Raw genomic sequence first — 6,335 nt, forward strand, 5'->3', positions numbered from 1 at the left:
TTAACAGTAGGTCGCCGTTTGGTTTTGGCTTGAACAGAGATGTTCTAGATCAATCCAAGTGGGTGCTGCGTATTTTTAGAGCCCCCACCTCCATTAGTTGGCTCACTGAGGATGAAACCGGTGGCGTAGGCAATGCCTCTTTACGTCACCGCGGCCCGCTGGCTCTTGTTCCTGCGTAACAGAACGGGGGAATCCACCTCTTTCCCCCCCCCCATCCCCTCTGCACTCCTGTGATATGAACGGTGATGTACAGGAGAGGGGAGGGTGGTGAGGGAACTGGAGGGTTGAGCCAGGAGGGAAGGGGTGTGCCATTATAAGGAGCCTCAGAGGAGGCACGCGTTTAGTTGTTGAAACCCTCAGCCTAAGGATACGAGCCGAGACACCAAACCACTCAGCTCAGAGCCTGCAGAAGGGAGGACTCCGAGACATCCTTACGTCACCGCCACAGGTAAGGAGGGAACTTTCTATCATGTGAGGGTGAGCTCACCTGTGTGGATAGATACGGGTGTTTGCCTGGGTTATGAAAGAATCTCTTTAAAAATGTCTTTAAGATAATTTTTTGTCCAGTCAATCTTCTCTCCCTTATCTCCCACCAGTTTGATGGTTTTGATATCTGACCGCTGAGGCAGTTCTGTAAACAACCCTTCTTACCTAGAGGAAGATCTTTTTTTTTTCCATTACCGTGTGTTTATGTCCCTGTGGCTCTAAAGGCACCATCAACAGTACGCACATTGCACCTGATTACTACTTCATTAACAGGAGACAAAGTGATGATGAGAAAAGTACAGAGAGGCACCCGACTCTAGGCACACACACACACACACACACACACACACACACACACACTAAATACGCAAATAAGGTCAGAGGGAATTTTGAAACTATTAGGAAATTTTTCTATTTTCGTGGATGGACGGGTGGATTAACCGAAACATCCCCGGCAGAGGTCAATGAGCTAATCACCATGCCACTCCTGAATCAATTTATTCATAGCCTGTTGTCGGATTATTGCGCGTCAGATTAAACCACACAAAGAGTCTCCAACAAAAGCCCGCTCGTTGCTCCCCGGAGCAGCTCTGGTGTCAACCTGTGGTCCAAGAAAAGAGAAAGAGAAGAAAAGCTTCCGAAGTGGATCCTCTGTTATTATGCTAAACACATAATAATGATGATGGTTGTAATGATAATGGTAATGAATGTGCATAATCTCTTCCCATTATCAGGGAGGGGGGTGAAAAAAAGACGATACTCACGCAGACCGGGAGAAAATGGGTGCCTAATGTGCCATTCTGGGATAAACGACTCAACATTAGGGGAATGGTTTTTGAAGACTGAAATGTTTACAAGACAGCAACAAACGTAGTGTTTTGGAAGTAAATTTGATTGACGGAAATTATTTGTTTTGATCGCTGTCTGTTCAGTGTTTCCACTGTTTCCATAGAAAACACTCATTTTTAGGTTGTTAACAGTTTTTCAAAAATACCCTTAAGTAGCCTATTAAAAATAGTTTTCCCGAAAATCACATTTTTGGATTTAAAATTTCATAAAGGAATGTCTGAATTTAAATTGTCTTTAGTTTGATCTATTAAAACTGTTTTGTAGTTGTGCTCTGATCAAATGATTACTATTAACAAGGTCTGAAAAAAAAACTACATCACAACTGTCTGAGGCTCATTTATTAAGTCAAAGTTTTCCTCAGTCGCATGGAAAATAGAGTTGACTGTGCATCCCTCCCCAACCTGTTGCTATTTTAGCTTACAGAAAGTATTTTTTCTACACTTTCCCACACTTAAAACAATTTTTTTTTTCGATTAACGTAAACATGAACAGTAATGAGGTGGAAAATAAAGGTTGCCGCCAATAACTCTGACTGAGGTAACAGTTTTAAAGCCACAGTTTCCACAATCAGCCTGTTGGCTAGTCACCCCTAATCCTGCTGAAGGCTTAATACCGGAGCAGGTAGCCTGACTAATTAACCAGCTCATATGAACGTCTTATATCCTCAGTATTACTGTATACAGAAAAGAATGTTGAAAATATCCAAAATTCTTTGTATAAAAAAACGTAAAAATACTACAAAATTCTGCGGGTGCTTTTTAAAAAAATATTTTTACAAATTCTATGTATGAAAATATAAATAATAAATTAATGTTAGAGATTAAATGTACTAATTTATTTTCCCTTTGGGATCAATAAAGCATCTTTGAACTGAACTGGAACTATAACATCTCAAATCAACACTTTATGATAACAGCAATAAGAAGAATAAAAATGTTGCTTTCTGTTTAAATAAAAGTGATTAGAGCAATTGTTTTGTTGAAATTTCCATTTTTAAAGGGAAAACATTTTATATTTTACTCAGGATTTTCTCATTCAGCCTCATATCGGATGATGCCCACCGTCTTTGGGATTTCTGCGACCCGAGCCCAACTCCAGATAATCTATCATCTGTTTGCCCCCTCCGCCAGCACCTCCCTCCCTTATGTGTTCTGTATTTCTACTCCCCTCCACCACTCGTCCTCCCACCCTGGCCCCACTGTCATCACCTTGTTAAAACCAAGGAGCTCGTCTTGGCTGAGTGAGATTGCCTTTCCCTGGACTCCGTGTCCAATGGATTCGTGCAGGTGTCAATGCGTCTTAACAGCAACCAGATCAATGATGACACACAGCGTCAGCGGCCTAACTGCAGAATTTAAAAAGCTTTCCGCTTTTCCCACCCGTTAGGCAATCATTCTGCTCCTACGGCTGACATATTTTCTGACGATTTCATCTAACTTTTACTTCGGAGTGGCATCCTTGATGGCCCCAGTGTTTGCTGCTCCGTTCTTATTATGCTGAACTATGAAAGCCGAACAAATGAACATTGTCTTTCTCTGCAGGTTTAGAGCAGGTTTAGAGCAGGGTGAAGCATCGAAATTCACTCCGCAGCACAGTGACCCTGCTATCTCATGCAGACTCTCATATCTAAACCAAGCATCGGCTTCCGCCTGTGTTGAGGGTTTATCAGCCCAAACACAGCCGCTCTGTCTGAGATCTTGCTCTGTGCTTGAATAATATTGTTTTGGGGCTATTAACCCAGCTAGGTGGGGGCCAAATGAGACGACTGCTGGTGTGATTCTCCCACCATGAAGGACTTATGTGATGCTTTGCCTGATTGCAGAAAAACTGTCACCAAGTTGAGCCTCTACCGTGAGGTGCAAATAAGAGCCACCCCACCTGTATGTCTAATGAAGACAGTGGTGACGATACGCTCATTTGATCAGACATGATTGTGTTTTGGAAAGATGACAAACATGAATATGAGCCGCATCGTTCCCCATTTAATGTTTGGGATAAATGAGTGTTAGCATAGCCTCTGTGGGAGATGAGGGGGAAAAAAAAGAAGCGCGGTTTTGTATTATTGCAACTCAATTTGTTCTCTCAGCAGTGTGCACTAGATGAGATTTCCTAAATAACAGCAGTGGAAGATAAAGACAGTAGCAGGGGTTGTGTGATTTTCCAGCAGATATGAAGAAGATTATGATGGAGAGAACTGGCGAGGCAGAATAAATGACTGCCATTGTCGAGGGGACATACAGGACACATGTGGTAACGGGTCAGGTGACGGACAGTCGGGAGATCGGCTGCAGTCGTGGCAAAAACACCCAAATTGGATTAGGCTCACTCTCAGATTTTGTCATTTCGGGAAGCACCCCACGAGGATGGGCCCGACACCTGAGCCTCTCCTGGTCGTCTGAACTCTCCATCGAGTCACGCACTCTTTATCAGTGGTTGCACAGGATGGATTTACTTTGACTATCATCCTGTGACGAACTGACTAAATCCTTCACAAGCTGAAAGCTTCTCAAAAAGTTACCTGTAGGTTACAAATGGGAGTCCGGATGTCTTGGATGTGTTTTTCTGGGAGGCTTGGACTTCAGGCCGGTCAGAGTTAAAAAGAAATGAAGATTTAAAAGCCAACATTCCCTTTTGCTCGACTGTTCGAGCAATCTTCCAGATTCTTCCAGGGTGGTGTTTAAGTTTTTGTGCATTATTGCATTGCTTACGCTAATTATTTAATAGGGGTGCACCTGATTTTCTCAATTTTGGGAAATTGGGGATTGGCCGATACTTACATGTGAAATCAATCTTATCCACCGATTTTATCTACCTTGGCAAAGGTCTGAAAATCTCTGCCATTTAAGCTAGTTAAATCGAGGTTCTTTTTGTTTTTACCTGGTAAATAGTTTATAAATTGTTATAAGATGGCTGCTGACTCTTAATTTGAGCTCCATTAAAGGTGAAAATGATTAAAACCGCAACTATGCTATTAGAGTAGGAGGTTTTTAATTAGAATATTATCAACTGGCTGCTAGAACAATATAAGAGAGACAGAGAGAAATATGCTTTTATGCTGCTGCTTTTGTACAACCTTTTTGGAAACATTTAACAGGTCAATGTTTCAGGAGGCATAAAACAACCACATCCTACTGAATATTAAATGCTCTTTGGTGTTCTTTGTTCAGAGATTCATATCTGTCAACAGTGTCTGTGAAAGTATTCTTACATGTGGAACTTTTTTATCTATTTCTCACAAGTTTCTAGTTTTAGTTTCCTAAAGAGATATTGCCCTAGCCTGACTAGTCAGACAGTTCTTCCCATGATTCTACTGATGGTATTGACCTTGTGATGAGGCGCGCCTGGTTTCCTCCAAAAGTGATGCCGGGTAGTCACACCAAAGAGATGAATCTTTGTGTCATCAGACCAGAGCATCTTCTTTCTCCTGATCTAAAAGTCTCTCAGGTGCCTTTTGGTCAACTCCAGATGGGCTGCCCCATCTGGTGACTTTGATCTGGTAACATTACCATGGAGGCCAGATTGGTAGATTGCTCCAGATGGTTGTCCTTCTGGAAGGTTCTCCTCTCTCCACAGTAGAATGGCAGAGCTCTGACACAGTGACTATTGGGTTCTCAGTCACCTCCCTGACCTTGGACTATATCGGACTATAGCATTAGACTGAAAATGTTGATTACATGGTTTAGAACTTGGTGCCCAAGTTTAGTCCTTGAGAGGTACTATCCTGCAACTTCATGAGGTATACCTGCTCCAACGCACCAGAATCAAATGGTTATGTTTTTCCATCAGCATTCAGTCATTCAACTCCTCAGAGGCCTGGTAGCGAGTCAGTAATTTGGTCAAGATGTGAAGAAGACGGGGTGTATCTAAATGTTGCAGGAGAGCAGCACTTTTCCTCAAAGGATTTCTGTTCTGCTTTGCCTGAACTAGCATATAAACAGCAACAATATTTTGTTTCCACGCATAGAGTACATTTATTATAGATGGCACTTGAAGTGGAATATATTAAGATCTTTACAACAGGTTCAATAGCACCGATAGTAACTTCTGACTCACTAGCCTGCTTTTATAACACTTCAAGCAGGGACTTAACCTGTTAATACTTTTGTGTGTTTACTGAATGGAATGCGGAGAAGTCAGCCCACTCCTCTGATTTGCCAAACAAGGTAGTGACAACGTCTGACTTAAAGGGTTAGCTGGTTTTGCAGCTTGATAAGACTCGTTTAAACAGAAGAGATTATTGGTTATTATTAGCTGAAGGTACTTCCATAAGTAGGAAGAGAACAAAACCAATAAGTCACAAATCACCATTGATCGGTTTTACCCTTTAGAATGGCTTAATGCTTTATATCGACCATCCTGAGGACCAGTCCTCAACCTCCTTTGGTTCCTCGCTGTCGACTTCAATTTTGAAAGCAGCCGTGTCAAGTTTGATTAATATGAAGGACCAGAGGCATGATAGAGAGAAACACTTGTTTCCAGTTGAACTGTTTAAAGAGGCTATTGTTATGTGTGCAAATAAGTAAGTAAACTTTATTAATATAGTACTTTTCACCTGTCAAACACTACAAAGTGCTTTACAATAAAAACAAGCATACACAGGGCTAATCAAAACACAGAAATAAAAAGATAAAAACAGAATAAATGTAACATCATACAGCATAAAACTAGTTAAAATCTAATCTGAATGAGTCTGAAGAGCTGAATGTCATCAGCATAGGAGTGATAAGACACCAGAACGCGGTCTGATTTTTTGGCTTAGGGAGAAAATATACCAAAGATAGAGAACAGGTCCCAGAATTGAACCCAGTGGTACCCAAGCTCTTGGAGTCTGGAAAGATGATGTAAAGTGACAAAAAAATGTTACTAGAAATTTTTGAGTTAAGGAGTTAAGTGCTTTGCTCGTTTATAAAAGAATCTCATGTTTTTTCCCAAAACCCCCCCCCCCCCAAAAAAAAAAAAAAATGTATAATCTCATTAAATTGTTGAGAAGAATAAAAAAA

General features: G+C 41.3%; 1 protein-coding gene across 1 annotated transcript in view; it reads left to right on the forward strand.

Annotated features, from left to right (window-relative positions):
- The first annotated feature begins 301 nt into the window (after positions 1-301).
- The window catches only part of pnocb (prepronociceptin b), a 30,230-nt gene continuing 24,196 nt past the window's right edge, over positions 302-6,335 (forward strand). Inside the window, exon 1 of the mRNA XM_015028375.1 lies at positions 302-448. The gene's annotated coding sequence lies outside the window, so the exon portion shown is untranslated. The remainder of the gene's footprint in view (positions 449-6,335) is intronic.

This window comes from Poecilia latipinna, unplaced genomic scaffold (assembly GCF_001443285.1).
Source record: "Poecilia latipinna isolate Pla-1442-1.1 unplaced genomic scaffold, P_latipinna-1.0 Scaffold122, whole genome shotgun sequence".
NCBI classification, from domain to species: domain Eukaryota; kingdom Metazoa; phylum Chordata; class Actinopteri; order Cyprinodontiformes; family Poeciliidae; genus Poecilia; species Poecilia latipinna.